The sequence below is a fragment of the Humulus lupulus genome, chromosome 5, assembly GCF_963169125.1.
Source record: "Humulus lupulus chromosome 5, drHumLupu1.1, whole genome shotgun sequence".
In the NCBI taxonomy this organism is placed as follows: Eukaryota; Viridiplantae; Streptophyta; class Magnoliopsida; order Rosales; family Cannabaceae; genus Humulus; species Humulus lupulus.
In genome coordinates, this window is record NC_084797.1 from 144,489,840 (window position 1) to 144,513,135 (window position 23,296).

General features: G+C 39.4%; 2 long non-coding RNA genes across 2 annotated transcripts; both read right to left on the reverse strand.

Moving 5' to 3' along the window:
• Positions 1-19,590: 19,590 nt before the first annotated feature.
• Positions 19,591-22,094, reverse strand: LOC133780647 (uncharacterized). The gene is made up of 3 exons (XR_009869473.1): positions 21,786-22,094; positions 20,057-20,137; positions 19,591-19,677 (listed from the first exon to the last, which is right to left on the reverse strand). It is a non-coding gene; the product is annotated as an uncharacterized LOC133780647 (long non-coding RNA).
• A 425-nt stretch (positions 22,095-22,519) lies between these two features.
• On the reverse strand, positions 22,520-23,055 carry LOC133780648 (uncharacterized). The gene is made up of 3 exons (XR_009869474.1): positions 22,979-23,055; positions 22,783-22,892; positions 22,520-22,668 (listed from the first exon to the last, which is right to left on the reverse strand). It is a non-coding gene; the product is annotated as an uncharacterized LOC133780648 (long non-coding RNA).
• Positions 23,056-23,296: the final 241 nt, after the last annotated feature.

Here is a 23,296-nt window from a genome sequence, read left to right on the forward strand (position 1 = left end):
CCGGGAGCAGGAGTGCTGGGGGCGAACTGGGAGGGGCCCTACCAGGTTGCTCAGTGCATACCCCCGAACACTTACAAGCTGGCGCGCATGGACGACACCATCATACCCCGAGCATGGAACGCGTAGCACCTAAGGAAGTACTACCATTAAGGCACCCACGTCTGATGATAAAAGAGCAAGTGTTGCACTCTGTCTTAATATGATAGGGAGAAATCAAAGAGGTTACTTAGATAGCCTCCTGAGTAGGTGTGAGTCTTTTTATTTTCTTCTCTATGAAAATCTCCTATGTACCGTTACAACTGTTTGTATGAGATTTTTTGTTATGAATTTGATGAATGAAACTGCATGTTATGGGAGAAACTGTTTGCAACCTCATGTGTTATTTTCCCTTGCTACGTGGGCATCAGCCAAAGTGTCTGCCGAAATAAATTTCACCAGACACTTGGGGGGCAGGATAGGAGGCGACAGCAGGCGGCTGGCAAAGGGAACCTAAAAGGGACCCTCTACCAAGAGGACCCCTAGCCCTTCTAAAAAGGAGGCCCCTAAAAAAGGATAAAAAGGGCCCTCCATCAGGAGGAAGTGACCCAAAAACAAATGGACCCCCTATACTAGGGCCTTAAACGAAGTCCTTACAAAGCATCCCTTGGGATCACAAGGATTAGCTACCCTTGTGAACACCAAGGGAGGCCATAGGGACTTACAAAAAAATGTATGGTGACGATAATAATAATAAGTTTAGAGCGGCCACCAAGCCGCCTAGCCAAAAAGGGTCCCAAAGGAGACCCTTGCAAAAATAGTACTATGAATAACGACGAGAAGGATGCTTCTCGCAACAAATAATAAGCGCGCGCAAAAATATATAAAAGGATAGCTAGGACCCAAGGGGTCAAAATATCCTTATAAAAGTAATCAAGAGGCACCAAAAGAGGTCTCATTGAACCCTTTCACATGGGCTCCAAAGGACCTCCAGCGTGGTAAATAAAAGAGGCGATAGCCTTAAAAGGGCCTCAAACGCAGGCTTAAAAGGGCCTCAAATGCAGTAGAACAAGAAATAAATAGCATCACATGTATTTATACATTAGAAAAAAAGAGTTCTTGAGATAGTACAAGAGTTACCAAAAGAAAAGTAGCAGTGATAATGATATTACAAAGTAAAAAAAAAAAAAAAGCAAGACTACTTCAAGGCCTCCTAACGTGGGCACTCCACAGGGCCGCCCGAGCAACGGCATGTTCACCAAAAGAAGAGAAGTCGAAGTTAGGATCCTGCCTCCACACATTGTAGAGGGCACGGTCTATGGACTTGCGCTCAGTGGTAGCCCTCTCCGCCTCCAAGGAAGCACTCCTCTCCTGCGCTGACTGAAGTTCAGCCCTGAGGGCCTCGACTTCGGCCTCTAACAGGGTAACTCTCTACTGTGAGGTGGCCGCGATGGCCTTGGCTTCCTGGAGTTCACGCTCTAAGCGAGTAACCTTGCCTTCTAGCCTCTTAGTCTTGGCCTTTATTTCCTTCCTCTTCAATGACAAGTTGGAAAATTTGGTCTGGACCTTTGACAACTTAGCATTGGTTCCATTAAGCTCTTCCTCAAGCTCCAGCACTCGGGCTGTAAGGCAGTTCCTCTCAGCAGCAGACGCGGAGAGGTTGTTAGACGAGTCTACAAACCGCATAGCCAACGTATAGGTCTACACAAAAAAAAAGTTAGCAACAGCAGCAATAAGTGACAAAGAAAAAAAAATTATAAGCATAAACACCTATACATAATAGGGCCGACGCGAGGAGCAGGGACTCACCCAAGCCATGGAGCGCCTTAGGTTCTCCCCAAGGTCCGTCTGAGCCACGTTCCCAAGGCCATTCCAGTCGGATACAGGGAGGCCCGAGGCAAGCTGGATGTATCGCTGCCCGAACGACGTTGCCATCCGAGTCACCCAAGGCTCCCCATCCGTACTAGGGGCACCTGGCTGGATGGGGACAGATGACCTTCTTGCCGATGCGGGAGGGGGCGCAGTGGAAGTGGAAACCCGAGGCTCTGATAGACCACAGGGGGGGTTCGCAAGGCCGACGTAATCAACCCCCGGCGATCCAGGGTCGAGAGGAGCCTGAGAGAAGGTGTCATGGCCCTCAGGGTTAGGGTAAATACTACACCCCGGAATGTCCTGCTGGTCTTGTGAGTGAGGGGCTATGTCCGGATCATAGGGAGCACGTGGAGGGCACACCCCAGGAGATGGAGGCAGTTGGTGGAATCCCCCACGGTCAAGGGGGGCTTCCTCCGGCCCCTCCTTGTCCTCATCGTCATCCGGGCAAGGCCCAGCCAAGGTCTCCTTCATCTTCGAGGACCCAGAGATGGTCCACAACAACTTGGGGTCAGAGACGGGAGATAGCTTGTGGCGGTTCAGATTCTTTACGGTGAAAAGGTGCACCGCCTCTTTCCTGACAGGTTCAGCATTGAGGAACCGTCTCATGTCTTTCGCTTCCAACCCGACGACGGAGGGTTCGACGAATCGCTCTTTGCAATACGAGCCATAGTCAGTGTGAACGTAAGGCACGAAACCATAAGTTGCAAAAACAAAAAAAAAAAAGAAGAGAGGAATTGATGCTCAGAGTACTTACTGGGAGTGGTCCGGAAATCCTCACGGACAGAGAGCGGACCTTCCATGAAGAAAAAGTCCCGCTTCCAAGCCCCCGGGTTAGACACCGAACCCTCTATAAAAGAGGCCCCATTGTTGGCTTTTTTTAAGTAGTAAAGGCCTTTTGAATTGTGGAGGGGCATGAGGTTGTAGAGGAAATGTACCTCGGTGGTCGTAGGGGCGCGTTTCAACATTTTCATGTATGCAATGAAAAGGCAGCTCAAAGTCAGCCAGCCATTGGGTGCCAGCTGAAGCGGGGCAAGGTCAAAGTAGTTGAGGACCGCAATAAAGAATGGATGCAGCAGAATGGTACCACCCGCTTTTAGAATGTCCTCGCTGAGGGCCACGAAGCCGAGCCTAGGGCGGCCAGCACGGCATGCCTCCAAAGGGGCGTATAAAGCATAATCTGGAGGGACGCGATAATGATTCACGACGTCCATTAGTTTGTTGTCGGACATGCGCGACACCAGCTCGGACGCTAATAAGGGGGCGTCTTCCTGCTCTTGGGTAGATACCTGTCAGCGTGCCTTCGGCATATCTGCAAAACCAAAAGAAAAATGTGAGGAAGAGACAGAACACTTGACCCTCCATTTTTTCTTCCTAGCAAGAGTTTTCCATCGAGGGAGCGACCGCGGAAGTGCTAAGCTAGGAAAAACTGAGACTAGGGGCTGAGGATAAGCATAAGCAGCCCCCTGACAGTCATCAGGCGAAGGTGGGCTGGAAGGCTCAGGCAGAAGGTGTCCCTCCATAAACTCTAACTCCCACTACAATTCAAAAAGGGTCATCCTAAGGCTCGCTACGTGGTCACTAAGGTCTGGGGGGGAAGGTCCTCCGTCTCCTCTCGACACCGAGTCAATTTCGCTCTCCACCACCCAAATCTTACGCCTAAGTTCAGCCATGTACTCAAGGTGACGGATGCGGGCCTGCCTTAAGGAGTCATAATCCTGGTGAGGATTGCCCTCAGGGGACTCTGAGTCTGAGGACAGGTCAATAAACTCAGCCCCTGGGGGTATGTCGGACAAGCCGTCACTGGCCATGAAACCTCGTCCCAACAGCAAAAAGGGGTTCACGTATAAACGAGGGAAAGGCTACAAAACACAAAGGAATAGGCTTAATATCTCTAGATGCAAATGCCCTAAATGGCCCACTACAGGGTATAAAAAAAAAAGGAGGGGCGTGCATACGGTCAAACTCACTACAAGCTCAGGCCAGGGTACCCCATCCCGAGTAACGCTTATGTGAACCTAGCGGAAACCAGGGAAAAAGAGAACATACCTCAAGATGTAGAAATTGGGGGCTGTCGAGACCAAAAAGGGAGGACGAGGGCCGAAAGCACCAAAATGGTAGAAAATGCACGTCTGCAAAAATAGGCAAAAAGGATGTGTTAGTCACTAAATAGACACACCATAAAACTAGCTCATATGTAAAAAAATAAATGAAATGAAGTGAAAAAATAAAACAAATGATACTATGGAAAAAATGGGGTTGTGGAGGATTGAACCCCTTACCTCTTGAAAAAGGAAGGGTTCTCCAAACCACTAGTCCAAGGGAGTAAGGTGGATATATTAAGCCATGAATGAAGGCCTATTTATAAGAACCAAGTTGAATAGTCTACAAGAGCACCTAAAGGTACTCTCTTAGACTTGGGGGGGGGGGGGGGGGGAAGTGTTGAGGCTCAAAATCTCACCAAGGGAAAATATGAGATCAATGCCAAGAAGCCCCCATTTACACGACATAGAAGCCATGGCCGCGCTCGGCCAGTCAGGCACGGACACTATTGGCCTTGCTCGGCCACACCCCGCGCGCACCAGGTGGCCTCGCTCGGCCACGCCCGCGCGCACCAGATGGCCTCGCCCGGCCACGCCCGCACGCACCTGGCGGCCTCGCTCGGCCATGCCCGCGCACCCCAGATGGCCTCGCTCGGCCACGCCCGCGCGCACCAGGTGGCCTCACTCGGCCACGCTCGTGTGCACCAAGTGGCCTCACCATCTAGGCCCCGTTGTGGCCTCGCCCATGCCCACGGAGTGGCCTCGCCATCTAGACCCCCGTGGTGGCCTCGCCCACGCCCACGGAGTGGCCTCGCCATCTAGGCCCCGTGGTGGCCTCGCCATCTAGGCCCCATGGTGGCCTCACCCATGGCCTCATGGGGGTCACATCCACAACACACTCGGCCTCTTGAACAGCCAACAGAGCCGTGCCATCAATAAGTTTTCCAAGGGGGCCTCGCGAAGGAATGAGAGCTACGTCACCTAGTGGCCACGTGAGTAGAGCCATGCAACGAAGGTCCCATTCCTTACACCTTGAGACCCCTACACTTAGAGGCTCCAGTACGAGTCGAATGGGACATACTTGTATGACCTAGTACTAAGTACTAAGTACGGACACCAGTACCAGTGGGACTACTAGGATGACATACTTGTATGACATACTTGTATGACCTAGTACTAAGTACGGACACCAGTACCAGTGGCACTACTAGGATACGAGTTATGGCCCGTACGTCTACGGCCAAAGGTCAGAGTCGACACCACTATCACCTGCGCCACTATGCTTGCCACCACTCATTAGACATGGGTACAGACAAGTAGTGGAGACATCCTCCTGACATCTGCTCCTGTATTGGATGTACGACCACAACCTCTGAAGCCACTCCCTTGACATAGTACTTATGTTCCACTTGGTCTCCTGGACCACCATGTACCTAGGGCCATTAGAGTCTACTATAAAATGAACTCTAACACCACCTGAGGGGGGGTTGGAAATTTTACTGTAGCAAAGGCTTGAGTGTGAATGAAAGACTGAATTCTCCATTATTGTTCTATCATTGTTCTTGAGTGATTGTTTAAGTTTCTACAGCTTTTCTATTAGAGATCTTGACTTGATAATTTTTCCAACTCAACTTAGTTGACGAGTTCTCACCGTCAACAATGTCATACATGGTTTATTTGATTATATGAATATATATATATATGCATGTTTATGTGTATCAAATATGCATGTGGGCCCATTCTTGTTTATAAGAGCATATTTGTAATTTTGGCCTGTTGCGGGCATAAATATGATTATAATGTGTTAAATGATTGAGACCACATCATTATGTGGATATATTTGCAATATTCAGCTCGAGGCGATCCTAGTGAGCAGATTTGCGAAATAGTCACATTAGGGTTTAATACCTAGCTTGAGGTGAGCCTAGGGTATTTTGGGAAATTGAGCGTGTATTTGGGATTTATCGAATAAGGGGTAAGTATTTGGTAATTAGTTTGGCATGTCGGGATTAATTGGGAATTTGTAGGACGACTCGAGGAATTAGCGAGAAACGGGGGAAATGACTGTTTTACCCTTAAGGGAAATAAAAAGGCTAAGTTATCTTTAAGGAATTTTTGTCTTTAGGTTAAAGGATATAGTTGGGAAAGCTTCAGGACAAAGCCAGAACAAATCAGAAATACTTCTCAGGATTCTCTCTCACTCTCATGTTCTCTCTCTCCCTCTATTATGCTTGGAAGTTTAGGGAAATTGTTGAGGAAAATTGGCTTAGGAATTGAAGCAAGGATTGAAGAATTAAGTTAGGAGCAGACAAAGGAACAACTGAGGATCAAAGCTTTCACTGAGGTAAGATCCCTAATCTGTTGAATTCTTGTTGGGTTTGGACATGCTTGGGGATAATTGGGTTAGTTTCTGATTACAGGAATTAAGGAAGTTTGAGCTAGTATTATAGGCCATATGTGTTGTTTGTAAGTTGGTATTGGGAGTTATGGACTTAATGTTGGCTTAGGTATATGTTTAAGTTGAATTATGTGGCTTTGATTCGGGGGAAAATGCAGAAAGAAGTTGGGATTTCTTGGTTCGCGAAGGCGCACCGTGACCCTGTTCATGGGTGTCGCGTTACCTTAGAAGCCCTAGGGGGCTTGCTATTTTGTAGGTGCGTTGCGGCTTGCCTACCCCTGGGATTTGGGGCTGACGCCTCTGACTTGCGGGTGCGCCGCAACCCTTAGTGCCAGGTCGAGGCCCACCTAGGCAGCCTTAGCCAAAATAGGATTTTGGGCTCGGGAACTTAAACCTAAGCGCTCGAGACAAATTCTACTACCTAGTTTAGTAGAACTCAAAGTCCTGGAGGCTATTATTTTATTCCAAAACATTTAATTGGGTTGGATGTTAATAGTTATCCATTTTCTCTTGTGACTAGGGTTACCGTTAAGGCTCAGAATTAAGGATCGTGCTCGGGACCGCTATACATCTTCAGCTCGGGATCCTATGTAAGAAAACTACACCCGAGTTGTGAATGTGGCTGAGATCACCTGTAAATGAACATATGTGAAATTATAAATGTATTTGTGATTGGAGACATCGGGATAGGCATGTTAGTTCGTGCTGCTTCCGATTGCGTGTTTCGCAACCTGTATATATGTTATGCTTGATGTGAAAATCCAGCCTAAGGGAGCCGGGGCTTATGTTAAGCGTGCTGAATGTAGCTCAGCCTAAGCGAGTCGAGATCAGCTAAATAACTAGAGGGCTCGGCCTAAGGGTGCCGACACCTAAAAAATTGTATTAAGATTGAATTATATGTCTGGATTAAACTATTTAGTGTTGCCTAGCTTATTTCTTGTATTCTATTGTTGATTAAACGGTTTGATCTAAGCTTACTATGCATTAACTGTTGTTATCTATGCTTGTTGAGTTTAGCTTTCTTGTTGAGCCTTGGCTCACATGTGCTATGTTGTCTAGGTAAAGGAAAGGGAAAGCTGGACCAGCCATGAGTTGGAGAGCTTTAGGGCGGTGTGTACATCGGCATCTGCTCGACCGCCACAACTGAGGGATTTATATGGATTAGAACCAAAATTGTATTTTGCCAATTAGGCTGGCTATAGTATTATTTACTTTTAAGGGTTGTAACCGCCTTGTAAACATTATTTTTGGGATCCCATGTATCAAACTCTTATTTTAATGAATGTCAACAATTTTATAATAAAAAACTCTAATAGAGTTGATAGAATCTTGCTGCAATGGTGTTGTTGTTCTCCCTCAACTATCCTGGGAATCTTTTAACCCTAATCTGTCAGTTGACTTTAGAAACACGTTTATGTTCAAACGAATTGATTATCAAGTCTTGCACTATTTTAAATACATAGTGTAACGGTCTTGGTTACCTAGGGCGTTACAACTTGGTATCAAAGCGGTCTAGGTTAAGGGTTCCTGAAGACTGGCTGGGCATGTACACTCGCCGCGAAAGACAAGCTCGACTAAGGGTTCGGTAACCATATATGTGATTACATTCTTGAGTGTTTAAACGAAATATAAATGATTTATCTACATTTTTATTAAGGAGCATGAGATATACTTATAGGGCCTAGCCCTTGACTGCTATGTGGATATGATAAGGCATGCATATTAGCATTGCTACTGTATGTGAATGATTGTTCAAATGCTTGCTTGCATTAAGATTGTGTGCTATTGGTTGAGTTTCAGCGTTAGACCGTGGGGTGATTATAAACCTGTTATCATTGCCCGAACAGCCAAGTCGTTGATTGCAGATAAACTTGGAGAGTTATGCCTCCAAGGCAATCAATTCGACTATTAAGGCTAGAAGTGATGAGCAGGGCTAGAACCCTCTGCCAGTCCATGAGAACTTGCAATAGTTGCTTGCTGACATGGAAGCTAGACTTCAGAGTCAAGAGGAAGAGATTCACCTTCTGAGGCAACAGGCTCCGCCAAGGAGTGCTGCACGTGACTTGCCACCTATTGTGGCACCAGTTGTGCATCTTCTTGAGATTGGGAATAGTTGTGAGTTGCTTTATGAAATTTTTAGGAAGCAACATCCTCCAACTTTTGAGGGAGGACCAGATTCACTTAAGGCGGAACAGTGGATGAGTTTGATTACCTCCACCCTGGACTTCATGAGGGTGGAAGGTAACGACAGGGTGGCATGTGCCACCTATATGCTTCATGATGATGCCCGCATTGGTGGGAGGTGGCATCCCAGACTCGAGATATTTCTACCATGAGTTGGGATGTGTTCAGGGATCTGTTAAACCATAAATATTATAGTATTGCCATCAGGGCAGCAAAGGTGAATGAGTTCATTAGGTTGGTACAGGGCAACATGACAGGTACTGAGTATGCTCTGAAGTTTGACGGGCTAGTGAAATTTGTACCTGATCTAGTGCCTACAGATGCTGCTAGGCAGGACAGGTTTGTTCGAGGTATTAATGCTATGATAGCCTGAGATGTGAGGATCACATCAATAATTGGGAAGAAAACTTACGTCTAGAAGGTGAGAAGGCCATCACTGCTGAGGAGACAGAGAACAAGATATAGAGGGAGAGTGCTATGAGACGGGATGTTCACAGGGCAGTGCCTCCACTTATAGGGAGTGGTAGGGATGGAGGCCCCAGTGATCAGAAGAGGAAGGCCCTTGACACGTCGACCACTGCTGGTCCTGATAGGAGGGGTTGGGGTGTCCAGGGTGGCCACTAGGGAGGTGGTGAGACATGGAGGTGCTACTCGGAGTGTGCTAGATGTAGGAAGCACCATCTCGACGAATGCCAAGGAAAGGCCTATACTGCTTATGGGGTAACTGGTAGTTTCTAGGAGATGGATTAGAGCACTGCTAGTGATGTTGGACAATAGGGAACTATCAATGGACTTGATTGAGTTGGGTATGGATGATTTCGACATGATTTTGGGGATGGATTAGTTAGTCAGATATGGGGCAACTATAGATTGCTGGAAATAGATGGTGACTTTTGAGCCAGAGGGTAAGGACCCCTTTGTTTTCATGGCTACTATGCATGGACCCCACATTCCAATGATATCAGCATAGAGGGCTAGGGACCTATTACAAGGAGGTTCTATAGGTTTTCTAGCGCGCGTGGTGGATACCACTAGGATCTTACGAGTGGGGCCAGGGGAGACTAGATTGGTATATGAGTTCTTGGATGTGTTTCTTGAGGACTTACTGGGATTGCTACCACACAGGGAGATTCAGTTCGTCATTGAGTTAGTGCAGGGTAGAAAACCAATGTCGAGGGCATCATACAGGATGGCTTCAGCAGAGCTGAAAAGATTTGAAGATACAGTTACATGAGCTACTAGATTTGGGGTTTATCAGACCTAGCTTCTCGCCATAGGGTGTATAGACCTTGAAAATGTGCATAGACTACAGGGAATTGAACAGGTTGACTGTCAAGAATAAGTACCGACTATTGAGGATAGATGACCTGTTTGATCAGTTGCAGGGCCAGATGGTATTCTCGAAGATTGATCTTCAATCTGGTTATCACCAGTTGAGGATCAAGGTAAATGATATTCCGAAGACAGCCTTCCGCACAAGGTATAAGCATTATGAGTTCTTGGTCATGTCGTTTGGATTGACTTATGCCCTAGCAACATTTATGGATCTGTTGAACAGGGTGTTCAAGGATTTGTTAAATCAGGTTGTGATTGTCTTCATCGATGACATCTTGATTTACTCTTGTTCAAAAGTAGAGCATGAGCAACATCCTCGATTGGTATTGCAGAGGATGAGGGAGCATCATTTGTATGCTAAATTTAAGAAGTGTGAGTTCTAGCTACAGGAGGTACCATTCCTTGGACGTATTGTATATGGAGATGGGATTAAGGTGGATCTGGCCAAGGTATAAGCAGTTAGTGATTGGGTGAGGCCAAGGAACGCCTTGGAGGTTAGGAGTTTCCTTGGATTAGCTGGATATTATAGACGATTCATGGAAGGGTTTTCGAAGTTTGCCACACCATTTACTGAGTTGACGCGGAAGAATCTGAAGTTCACATGGTTAGAAAAATATGAGGTTAGTTTCTAGGAATTGAAGCGACGATTGAATACTTCTCCTGTGCTAAGTCTTCCTTTAGATGGGGACACGTTTGTAGTGTACTGTGACGCGTTGAGATTGGGATTAGGATGTGTGTTGATGCAGAGTGGGAAGGTTATTGCTTATGCGTCGCAACAGCTGAAGGAATATGAGAAGCAGTACATTACCCATGATTTGGAACTAGTAGCGGTGGTATTCGCACTGAAAGTATGGCGACATTATTTGTGCAGAGAGAAGTGCAAGATATACACTGATGATAAGATTTTAAATTATTTCTTCACCAAGAAGGACCTAAATATGAGACAGAGACGTTGGTTAGAGTTGGTGAAGGATTATGACTGTGACATCCTTTATCACCTAGGAAAAGGCAGATGCTTTAAGCTGAAGAGGCCTAGGACAGTTTTTTAGCTCGAAACAAATATCAAAAGAATTGGCAGAGGAGATGATCAGAGTAGGAATAGAATCGATAGTGGGCTAGTTGGCCAATATTACTTTACAGTATACCCTCTTGGAGAGGATAAAAGAGGTCTAGATAGGTGATACGCAATTGTAGGAGGGTAGGAGGGATGTCCTAGCTTAAGTAGCTAAGGATTATTCCATTTCAAAGACGGGTTCGCTGAGGTATAAGGATCAGATCTGTGTTCTGATGGATATGAGTATTAGATAAGATATTCTTGATGAAACCCATACTACACCATACTTACTCCATCCAGGCATCACAAAGATGTATCAAGATATACGGACTTTGTATTGGTGGCTTGGGATGAAGAAGGACGTGGTTAAGTATGTAGCAAATTTTTTAACCTGTCAGCATGTAAAGGTTGAACACGAGCGACCAGCGAGGTTGTTACAGCCTTCGGGTATTCCCAAGTGGAAGTGGGAAGATATTACAATTGATTTTGTAGGAGGTTTTCCCAGGACGGTGGGGAAATATGACTTGGTGTGGGTGATAGTAGACAAGTACACCAAGTCAGCTCACTTTCTGCCAGTGAGGACAACCTATACTGTGGATCAGTATGTAGAGTTATATGTGAGGGAGATTGTACAACTTCATGGGGTTCCTAAGTCTATAGTATCGGACCAGAATCCCATATTCACCTCCAAGTTTTGCGGTAGTTTGCAGAAGGCTACGGGAACTGAGTTAAAGTTCAATACAACCTTTCATTCTCAGACAGACGGGTAGTCTGAGAGGAAAATTTAGGTATTGGAGGACATGCTTAGAGCATGTGTGCTAGACTTTGAGGGGTCTTGGAGTAGGTACCTCCCATTGATTGAGTTCTCGTAAAACAATAGTTATCAGTCAACGATTGGAGTAGCTCCATACGAGATGTTGTATGGAAGGAAGTGTAGATCGCTCATTCATTGGGATGAGATGGGGGAGAGGAAGTATTTTGGACCGGATATGGTTTAGAAGACTAATGAAGCTATTGAGAAGATCCGATCTCGAATGCTAGCTTTGCAAAGTAGACAGAAAAGTTATGGTGATCCTAAGAGTAGGAACGTGGAGTTCTAGGTAGGGTACCACGTATGGCTCCGAGTTTTACCATTACGAGGGGTAAGGAGATTTGGGAAAAAGGGCAAGCTTAGCCCTAGATTCGTAGGACCTTTTGAGATCTTGGAGAGGATCGGGCAGGTAGCCTACAGATTGGCTTTGCCACCATCATTATTAGGAGTTCTTGATGTTTTCCACATCTCAATGCTTCGGAAGTACGTCTCAGATACAACCCATGTATTGGGATAAGAGGATCTGGAGCAACAGACATATTTTTCATAGTAGGAGCAACCAGTTCAAATCATAGACATAAAGGATAAGGATCCGAGGAACAAGACGATTCCTCTAGTCAAAGTCTTATGGAGGGATAACAGGGTCGAACAAGTAGCATGGGAGCTAGAGTCGGCTATGCTAGATCAATACCCCAAGTTATTCGGGGAAAATTCAAGGATGAAATTTTCAGTAGGAAGGGATAGTTGTAACGTTCCAAAAATGCTAATAAGGTTTAGTGCCTTGATTAGCGTCTCGAGAGGGCATAATTAGATATATGTGTGTGATTAATTGATTAAATATGTGACTATGTTTAATACATGGTTTATTTGATTATATGAATATATATATATATGCATGTTTATGTGTATCAAATATGCATGTGGGCCCATTCTTGTTTATAAGAGCATATTTGTAATTTTGGCCCGTTGAGGGCATAAATGTGATTATATGTGTTAAATGATTGAGACCACATTGTTATGTGGATATATTTGCAATGTTCAGGTCGAGGCGATCCTAGTGAGCAGATTTGCGAAATAGTCACATTAGGGTTTAATACCTGGCTCGAGGTGAGCCTAGCAGTATTTTGGGAAATTTAACGTATATTTGGGATTTATTGAGTAATGGGTAAGTATTTGGTAATTAGTTAGGCATGATGGGATTAATTGGGGATTTGTAGGATGACTCAAGGAATTAGCGGGAAACGGGGGAAATGACTGTTTTACCCTTAAGGGAAATAAAAAGGCTAAGTTATCTTTAGGGCATTTTGTTTCTTTAGGTTAAATGATATAGTTAGGAAAGCTTTAGGACAAAGCCAAAAACAAATCAGAAATACTTCTCAGCATTCTCTCTCTCACTCTCACGTTCTCTCTCTCCCTCTATTGTGCTTGGTGGTTTAGGGAAATTATTGAGGAAAACGAGCTTAGGAATTGAAGCTAGGATTGAAGAATTAAGTTAGGAGCAGACAAAGGAACCGCTGAGGATCAAAGCTTTCACTGTGGTAAGATTATAGGCCCTAATCTATTGAATTCTTGTTGAGTTTGGACATGCTTAGGGATAATTCGGTTAGTTTCTTATTTTAGGAATTAAGGAAGTTTGAGCTAGTATTATAGGCCATATGTGTTGTTTGTAAGGTGGTATTGGGAGTTTTGGACTTAATGTTTGCTTAAGTATATGTTTAAGTTGAATTATGTGGCTTTGATTTAGGGGGTAATGCATAAAGACACTCCAAGAAAAAATGCTTTTAATAACACCAAAAATGTATTATCAAAACATACCACAACACTTTTTGATGTGTTAAGACCGACTATGTTATCGTAGGTCAGGGTATTTTACATAACACTTTATCATTGTTATACAGATGTGTTATTATACTGTCAACGATAACACACTTTCTGTGTTATTTTAATAAATAGATAAGTGTTTAATTATATTATTTATAGTCGATTATAAAACACATTTCAATACTTATAAATTTGTGTTATACTACACTTTAGTAGAACACATTTTTTGTGTTATATAATGAAGTTTGCATAACAAAATTCTTTACATAAAAAGTGTTATTGTAATAGATATTATAACACAATTTTCGTATTATTTTAATATTTAGATAAGTTTAAATTCTCATTATATAACACTAATTTATTCTATTATATTTTAATTTTTTTTATATAATTAAAATTAGCTTTCTAATATATACTAGCATCATCAAATGAACTTGATTTTCAAATAACAAAAAGTAAAAACATTCAACATTCAACATTGTATTAACAATCCACAAATTAGTTTAAAACATTCAACACTGTCATCAACAACAAAATGTTCTTTAAGTATTCAAGTAGTCTTAAATATTCAACATATTGAAAAGTTACTACTTTCAGCACAAAATATTCTATAGCTGCCCAACACAAAGCCTTCAAAATTAAGTATCCTTTTCTCCTCCAATTGATGGAGAAAGAGACATTTTTCTCCTGCAATAGCAGATAAAAGGTAAGGTGTATGCTTAAAAAATTAAAAACTATGAATCAAATAATAAAACTGTATACAATATAAGACCTAAGAAAGCAATACCAGGTGAACATACTTCAAAATTCAAAATACTACTATCACACAGTGAATAGATACATATTAAAGTAAACAAACATTAACATTTTCAGGTTAAAGGGGCCTCAATTTCACCCTAAAGACATCTCTGGTTCAGGTGCTTAATTACTGAGACAGCATGTTAAAAGTTTGGGAGATTTGAGTTACAAAAGCATTTAGAATGATACTATTATTTCTAGGGTAGATCCATCGAATCTCATATCTCATTTAAAGGAGAGGTGTAATAGAATATGGAGCTCAAACAGGTACTAAAATCTAGACCTTAAGTTATTTGGGCACTAACAAGTAATTACAAAACAGTGATACATATTCGTAGTCAATTACACTGATATAGTACAATGTAGTGTTTACAAACGTACATAAATTACTGTAGAATCCTCAACCCAATGCAAAGAAATAAAGAAACTTACACACATTCTGCTGGCCAAGTTCCTTCAGATAGGGATGATAAGAGGCGAATAAGTTCCACAGTCCTGAAGGGAAATTCACCTTCTAGGTTACAAAGAAGACACCGAATAGGACCATCAACAAAACTTTCTTTATCCCAAAACTGACTGCAAAGTGATTCCTGGAAAATTTAAAGTAATAAATCCAATAAAAACTACGAAGGAAAAGAAAAATGTCAACTTTAATAGAACAACCAATGAAAAATCAACAAAGCTATAATACCTGCAGAAATCTGAAGAATATAAAGCTATAATACTTTTTTAATTCTGTTAGATTTAAGATATCGGCATCTATTTAATCCACATGTCTCACCATCACAACGTTATCATTTGTTTTAGATTGATACAACATGTAAAATTCCAAACACAGCAAAACAAAACTATATAATACAAGCTACATTTTCCTTTTATGAGCATTTAAAGGTAAGTGAAAATATATACACGTATTTACTTGCACATTAGAAAACTTGAATACTTGAATTCAAGTGTCAAAACTCAACATGTTCACATATATTCTGATGCATTCAGAATCAAGAAAATTACTGAATTAATAGAACATGACCAGGCAAAAGTATGAACTTGCTCTCCTCCAAGAGAGAAGACAGAAGTATCATATCATGAACAAAACTATCAAGACTAGAGGGAAAAAAAAATGGTAAGAATAAAAATTTTACCACCTAAATGCAAATCCTCCTCGCCATCACCAGGAACAACAAACCTACGCTGCCCTGATGAAGAGGCAGCCATTGGAAAAAATGGATGAAAGGAGAAGCCATTGACAGTATCAGAGGTGTCACACATACAAAAATATGTTATAAAAGAAAGCGCAAGTCATCTCTAATACGAATTTTTCCACATTCTAGGGGACCAGAGTATACCTAATGCAGCTTGAAAGCTTGATACCCATTGCCCAGTTTTTAGATCATATATATGAACAGAACCATCCTGAAACCAAAACATTAAATTAATAGAAGAAAAAATGCAGGATTGTTTTGCTTAGGGAAACTTGCAATCATCTCATTTGGTTTCAACTATCATCTAAAATTGTGTTTCGGCCTATGCCTTGCAGCAGTCACGATAAGAAATTAACCTAATATAAAGTTATATTTAAAACACTTAAGATATTTAATTAAATCATTTTGCAACACACAAAAGTATTAATGTGAAGAGGCTTTGCGCTGTTTGAAATTTGGATGGGTGCACTATGGGTTTGCATATATTTCAGATTACTTCTAAGATTCATTTGGTGATAGATTATGGGAAATTGGGAATAAGCATGCTAAAAAAATGTCAACCCAAAGAAACTTGAGAATATGATGGTATGGTGGAATAAAATTACAATTAAAAAGTGTAATTTCTTCAATTAATTATAACCCAACTCTAAAAGTACTTTGCCATATGAAAGTTGAGATGCTACCTGTACCAAGATGCTAGCCTTGTGGTTCAATATCAAATGATATCTGCTGGTTGGTGTATTCTGATGATCTATATAGCCTATAAGTAGGTCCAAACGAAGTGAGTACAATAAATTGAATTTATAATGTATACTAATAGAAAAAGGTCACACTAACAAACAGATAGCATGAACCCCTTGAGAAGTTACTGTTGTGATTGTGTAAATATATATGATCTATTAACTACTTGAAAGTCCTACTCATTTAATAAGCAAGAGTTTTCAAATACCTATGTTTTCTAGTTTAGTTAAGCTTAAACATGAGTACTTTTGGCAATTAAAATATATTTGTTGTAATAGATTAATATACAGTTCTAGCTATGGAAACATCAGAGTTTCCTCCCATAAGTATGTGCTAATTCAGCTACATAAGCTGTAAAGCATTCTAATCTATACATACCGATGTAATTCTATGTGTATATATATATGAGTCGCATACTAAGTAATGATGGCTCTATTGCCTAGTAATACAAGTTTTATTTCCCTTGTTTTGGAAATACGTTGCACATCTCATCAATCTTTAAACTTTCCTAGTTTTGCTATCTCTATAATGACTAAAAGGAAAGCAAAGCTCTTAAAAAATATCCCTCAGAATATGAGCCATGAAAATGGCTACTACTAGTTCTATAAAGCTATAATCAAAATCAAATCATGCATTTGCATGATGACACTACTATAATCAGAGTCAAATTATACATTGGTATGATTTAAGTTATGAGACTCAAATATCAAGAGTGTTGGTGATCAAATTCAGTGTTTACTATAAAAAAATATAAAATAAAATGCTCAACCCAAATCTCCAAATGATTTATCATTTCAAATAATTAGTTACCAACTATAACATTGATATTAACCAAAAGGGTATCCAAAATATGTGATTCCCTAAAATATCACAATAGTGAATAAAATTTTCCTTTCATTTTAGACACATCTCTCAGCAACCAAACTGTAGAAAGAAAGTTTTATGTTTAAAAGGAGCAACATATCAATTCAGTTGTGATTGACAACAATAAGTCGTGATTTGAAAGAAAAAAAAATCTATCTACATCTACGATAACGAGACTCAAAGAAGACAAACAATAACAAAAATATAACCTAATTTAAATCAAACGCAATGATCTAAGTTAAATTCTTATATATGTTTGCTTGTTTGTTCTTCAGCTCATGATTGTTCTTGGAGGATCATTTGCCTTTATCATAGGGACAACTATAAGTTGGAGATCATTAGCTCTAACTTGTAAATAGTTATTACAGTTACATATTTTATTTATTTTCCTATATCACTATGTATGTGTATGTTATGTGATTGAACTGAATTTTTCAAAGAAACATACAAGAATTTAAGGGACTAACTTCTGAGTTTTTTTATTTTTTTTATTTTTTTATCTGAAGGACTTGTTGCATGCATTGTCTTACTGGATGGTCTACATTTTTTTCCTGAGTCCCCTTGATGGCTGGTATGAATTGGATAAAAACTAAGCTTAGAGAACATAGAAACTTTGAAAATTTCAACAACCCCTAAATTATACAAGCAAACAGAGCAAACTAACCCAAACAAATTGACATGGAACCTAAAATCAATTAAAAATAAAGAGCAAAACGTTTAGTACAGTTATCAATTATGTAAATTTCTTTATTACATTGTAATAAAAAGAAGCCCAAGAAAATACCACAACCTAGGTATAAAGTAGACATGAAAACTTAGATATTCAAAGCTAATTTTCTTCCCTAGAATTTGCAGTTTGTGGTTTTCCATAAGATCACAATCGAAACTTGTCACCACAAAGTAGTTTTATAACTTAAGCCACATCAAAAAAACCTTACCAAGTCAATTTCTCAAAGTGGTGGTACACGTTAAATACATTTATATTAATCACAAAAACTTCAGAAACAATAGAGGAACTAACGATATATTTAAAGAGAAGAGATTTATCTTAGTTTTGAGAATCCAAATCATATCAGCATTAATCTGTGTTACAAATTCACCAAATAAAATAATGAACATAAGAGATGTGATCAACCATCTCCTACGTTAGGAGGAGCCAGAGCAGATGACCAATGTTTAAGGATAAATCTTCTACTACTACAAAGACTACTGAATAAGAGTTACCATCTTCCATTCATCAGCGCTATGCACTTTTGAGCATCCTTCTTGTCCTTGTATCTTACTAAAACAACACCTTGGGGGTGATTCTCGCACACCTGCAACAATTTCACATGTAACAAGAAAAAAGGCACGGAGAATATATTTGAGCACCACGCCACTTAACTATGCCAACAGAACCACCACCCAAATCCATAACAGAACATGCTGATGCCGAACATTAACCCATAATTTCCACTTTACGTAGACAAGGGTTCCTAAAACATTCCACATAACACCTAGAGATTCGCCATAGCATAGCACTAATTGAAGAAAGAATAACTGAATAAGTAGAGATTGTGCCTAGTTTGCAAAAACAAATTAACCTATTCAGAAAAAATGATGACACTAAAGAAAACTCAAGGTTATCCAGGTCGAATTTCCAAGACTTGCATGATGAGGGGTAAAAAGGCCAAGAACTCCAAGCTAAAGCTCCAAATAAAAAGTTGTATTATAATAACAATTTAAGAGAAAAGAAAATTATATATCTGGCAACAATATTCACAATCACTTCATTGTATAATTGAATTACCTTAACTGAGTCCAGTGGACCAAGCTTTGAACATTCTTCCTGTATGTCAGCCTCTAGTTCTGAACGTAAATTTTCATCGACCTGAGAAAGATGATTTTAACATTCAATTTCATACAAGAATGAGTTGATTCAGATGCACAAGGACTAGTCACTTTTTCTCAAAGAAACATTGGCAATTTTATTTTTAACTCACGGTAAAAAACAGATTGACATTTGTATCCACTAAATATGGCATCTTTACTCTTTTTTTTTTTCAAAAAGAGAAGTATAACTATCACTGACATTTTGTTTCAACATTTTCATAATAATATCATTTTTATTTAAGTCAACTAGTACATATAATTGTCCAAGACGACATATTAAAGAAAGAAAAATCAGTGTTATCCTATAATCATAATAGGTTATGTGGATATGGACAGGACAGAATAGAAATCAATAAATTAAATCCAGAAATTCCTGAAAGAGTAACTGTGTAGCTACATCACTAAGGTAAGCACATTAGTTTTCAAAAATATTTCCTAGGCAAGCAACTTAAAACTGAATAGTTAAGAAAAGGTTAATCTCAAAAGGCATTATTCATTTGTCAATCATGTGCAGCTAGTAACAAAGGGGGATTCTTTTGTTAGCATAAAAGTTTGCATTACAACAATGTGCAACAGGACTAGTAAATAACCATTGAGAAGAGAGTTTAAAGCCATAGACATTCTTTAACCTACCCTTATTTCAGCAGGCATGAACATGTAACGAAGAACAACAGTAGCTGGAATAGACAACTTTGCATCATCACGACCACCTGTCATACAGATGATGGTTTAATGGTTGATGAAACAAAGAAAGAATATAACATAGTTTATAAAAAGACTACTTCCAAGTATATATCATGAGCAACTTAAAAGACAATAATGTTTCACTAAAATTTAAGGAAGTCCAAAAGGCAACTCAAATTGAAGCAATTCAGCACTTATGAAAGAGAAATTAACTTGCAAGCCAATATGCACAAGGATCTGAAGCACTAAAATTTGACTCTAAAACTATATTGACCAACACTGGAATTTTTTCAACAGTATCGTATCAATATTAAGAAAGGAAACAGAGTGAGAACGTAAACATCATGCAATATAAGGTCACTGAACTATTAAATAGAGCATTTAAGAGTACCATAAAAAGCTTACCCCATCCAAGCATCTTATCTTCCACCTTCTTAAGTTTCTTTTTCTTCTTGTTGTCAACTTTCTTGGAAATAAATGTATTCCCTGTGTTAAGAAAAAAATGAGATTACATTAATGAGTCACTGTAAGCCCCATAAGGACAACAAAACTAGTCATTTAAAGACATCTCAAGCAACAAAGTTCCTTTCTAAAACACTATGTTTGGTGTACAATGATGCATTATCATCGAATATAAAAGATGGAAAATGAAGCATCTTCAAAGATTAACGAAAGAACTAGTCCTTGGTCCCAAAAATCTATCAGCAACTGTAATTTCCATCAGAAAATAAAACCAAACAAAATCTGATGGTTACACAATGCACCCATCAGAAACTGATCACAAATTTTAAAGAAATAAAAACTAATAATGAGATAAGCACAAATCCAAACGCTTGAAGAAAGCCTAAAGGACTGACATGGTCAAAATATGGTTATATAATGTAAGCAGAATCCACAGATGACATTATAATGAATGTATGTCTTAAGCATGGAAATATATACATTTGTACAAGTACATAAAATATAATACAGTCTCATAGCATGCTAATCATGTACATTACACTACAGTATCACTAATCATGCTAATCAGAAAGTACTGCCATTTCTAACTTCCTACAGCTTTAAACAAACAGCACAACTAAAAGAATTTCAGTTTACAAACTAAAAATAACTAGGAAGCAGCCAAAATAACAAAAATATCATGGTATTCTTAGATTTTTAAAGTCTCTTAAGCAAAATAACAAAAAAAAAATCAACTTTAAACAACTGCATGTGTATTCTTGCTTGGAAAATGTGAAAAAAAAATCTTAAATACTTAATGAATGCCCCATGTTTTTATGCCTAAAATACCAACATAAAATCAAGTATCTCACTCTCATAAAATGCCACCAGCGAACAAGTAGCAACAAACAAAGAGTAATATGTCACAAAACAGCCAAACAAAATAAAAGAAAATGGAAAGAACATACCAAACTCAGTGAATATTTTCTTTGGCAGATGAAGGAACTCCCAACAATGTTGCTTAACTTCTCAAAAATCATTACGAGAAGAGACCTAGGAGGAATTAGTTAAGAAAAATAAATCCATGAGAGAGGCTCATTATACCATTTGAAATAGAGATCAGAGAGAGAAACGAAATAGAGATGGAGTTAAATCTTCTTATTTGGCTAAAATGAAATTACAAAGAAAAAGACAGTGATGTAAAACTTTTAATGCAAGGGAAAGAATAAAATTTGAATTTATTTGAACATAAAACAAATTGGAAATTAATTATTCCATACAAATCATAGAAGGACGAGAGTAAATAAACACTTACAATAATGCCCAATAATAGATCCCAACATCAAAAAATAAGGAAAAAATAAAAAGAAATCAGAAATTAAGAAGGAAAACTAATGACTAGAACTTATAAAATAGATTTTTTCAAGGAAATCATTTGAACATATAAAAAGCCCAATCAGCTAAAATCTCACAAATCAAACTAGTAATACATACTATGTTATAAGTTTATAGAACCACTAGCTCCCACAAATCTAAAGTTAGTGAGCACCATGACGTGAGGTGGATATCATTTAATGAACCAAAATATAATGACCAAAAAACAAAAAATATAATATTGTCTCTGTACGGAACAACCCACTCATAAATGAGGGGTTTTGGAAGAGAAAATTGAAAAAAAAAATGCTTAGCTTACCTTCTAAAGTTTTATCCTTTTTAGCCCTTAATCTTTTTCTCTGCAAATCTCTTGCTCAGTCATCTTTACATATATCATTCAAAGCTTTAAAGTAGTATAAATCTACATAGAGAAGATAGGGAGGGTTAATATTTCAAATTAGGGGAGAGAAGAAAACAAAGGTTGTGATGGAGATGGAGGTGGAGTTGTACGATGGAGGCTAATTGTCAAAGTGACTTGGGCGGAGAGAAAAGAATGAGGTGAAAGAAAGAAAAATTGGATTTGGGCAAAAAGTATAACACATTTTTTCATTTTCCGCTTAAAATTTTTTGTCCCGCCTATAATTTTCAAAAATCTAATTTTACCTCTTTTTAATCTTACTTATTATAATACTTTTTGAAAAACCTAATATTCATTTATTGTGGAAAGAGAGATTTGTTATAGTCGAGGCGAGTTTGTTAAGAAACAAAGCCAATTTCATTAGAAGGGAAAAGCTAAGTATACTGAGCAAGTGATACTACTACATACCTGTTGTGTCTTTGAACTACATTCAATATAAGTAGGTGCTCCAATAAGCTTTCGCAGTTCCTCCCACTAAATGTGATACAAAGGTCAATGTAAAGAAGGTAAAAAAAAAAGTGAAATTATGTAATCCATTAGAGCATGTAAGGAGTGAATTTTCACCTGAGCTGTAGTAATTGGCACGACACCAGGATGGTCTATAAAGAACTGCTTATCATCTCAAAGGTCTAGCTCGTCAAAATCAAAAGGAAAGGGAAAAAATGAAAAAAGGTTCATTCTTGTTCATGCTATTATCAGAAGTTCCATCAACTAAACAATATGGTACTTAATAAACAAGAATAATTGGGACACTAGGTGCATAATGCTTCAATTCTGGAATCCACTGGAGAAGAAACATAAAAAATGTGATGGGAGACATCAGGGCATTAATGGGATTACCAATTCCAAATGAATGTTATAATAAATTGTAACTGCCCATACAAAATCAAAGCCTAACCTTCTTGGAAACATTTTCATAGCTAGCTTTGCTAATGAGAGAGAATGCCAGTATAAAAACATCTGCCCCACGATAACTCAAGGGTCTTAACCTGTTATAGTCCTCCTGTCCTGTTCCACAGAAAAAAATTCAGACCCAGAAAAGAAAATCTGTATAACACAACTGCTTAAATTAAATTGTAATCATGCATAGTTACCGGCTGTATCCCATAATCACAAGTTAACAGTGCTTCCATTCACAACAACATTTGCACTGAAATTGTCGAAAACAGTTTGCACGTAATCCTGTTTTCCACTAAAGAACAAAATGAATATGATTTCAATTGTAGAACATACCCATAATTCATCTTCCATAACTTACAAATCAAAAAGGAAACCACCCTAATTTTTTTGGAAATTTAAGAGTAGGGGATTGAAAACCCATAATCTTACCAACTAGTAGCACATTAATACAATTAAAAACAGTCTCAAAGGTTTCAAAACCACAATCTAAATTTCGGTCATTGGACAAAATG